Raw genomic sequence first — 1486 nt, forward strand, 5'->3', positions numbered from 1 at the left:
CTAGGAGAGTAACGTTAGACTAAAATGCCGGCAGTTCTGACTCACGTAAGTACGTTTTCATTTAAAGGATTTGCCACTGATGATTCAAATGCGAGTTTTGGGCAGTCACTTGTTGTTTGTCATTTCTCAGATCACAAATGCAGACAGAGTTTTATGTTTACGCGGCGTGATGCAATGCAATGCAATGCAACGCGTAAAAAGACAGTATAAGTCATTATAATCAGTAATTATGTCCCCACTGGACGCAACAAATGCCTTGTTTGTAATGGGTTTTAATGTTTTTGAGCTTTGTAAAAATCGATGCGTTTCAGAAAGGCGGGGCATAGAGGAGAAACAATAATGTTCAGTATGTGGAAAATAATGTGTTTTTTTTACTTTAAACCGCATAAACACATTTCATTACACCAAATACACAAAATAATGTTCTTTTTAGCAGCATCATATGACCCCTTTAACTTTATATTTAGCGAATAAAAGGTAATGTGCATACCTAACACCCTAGAAACCCCATAGCAACAGGCTAACAAGATTTCAAAACAACTCAAGAGCAAAGCCTAGCAGCCACCCAAAACCCCTTATCAAGGGCCAATGTAAAAATTATGTAAAAAAAATAATAATATTTTATATACATACACAAACCATTATTGAACATCAATGTATTGGTATTAGGAATCAAAGTTAGCATTGTGTTTGCATTTATCCGCGTCTTGACTTGACCAAGAGCTGCTAGTGAATACGGTGTCCTCACGCGCTGTGCTGTGTGCAGAAAGTTACAGTGTTGCCAACTTAGCAATTTTGTTGCTAAATTTGCTAAAATCTTCCAAAAGCACCTAGCAACAAATTTAGCAATTTTAAACATTTATTTGGCAACTTTTAGCAACTTTTGATAAGGACTCACACAATAAAAAGGCACATTTGTCTATCCAAATTACACAAAAAGAGGAAGCCACAGATGCCTAGCAGTACACACATCACGAGAATTGAGTTAGCTGCTATTTGCAATTGTTCAATTTAATAATAATAATAATTGAATAATTTGATAATTGAATAATTGTTCATTTATGATACACTTTGTTAGTAGCTTGTTCCTGCGATTGTTGATCAGTTAGTACACTGTAAGAAAAATGGAAAATCTTTCAGGACATTATCCATTATCCATCATCCTTTGTAACCCTGTAACCCCGAAAACACAGTGCGTAATTTAAAATACAGGTAAAAAAAACATTACAGAAAATTATTTCATATTAACAGTAGATTGTGCCTTATTTTTACAGACGTTTCTTAGAGTGTAGCATACTAACTAACTACTAATACACTGCTTAAAGCATAATTGTTGAGAATGTGTAGAGTTTACTAGCTACTAAAAAAACTTAAATTGTAATCATTTAAAAATGTGTAAGTTTTCAATAATTCAATGTATTTAAAAATACAGTTATTTATATTTTAATATTATATAATGCATATTATTTTAAAAACAAATCTAAAT

This window comes from Sinocyclocheilus grahami, unplaced genomic scaffold (assembly GCF_001515645.1).
Source record: "Sinocyclocheilus grahami isolate Dianchi unplaced genomic scaffold, SAMN03320097.WGS_v1.1 scaffold126.1, whole genome shotgun sequence".
In the NCBI taxonomy this organism is placed as follows: Eukaryota; Metazoa; Chordata; class Actinopteri; order Cypriniformes; family Cyprinidae; genus Sinocyclocheilus; species Sinocyclocheilus grahami.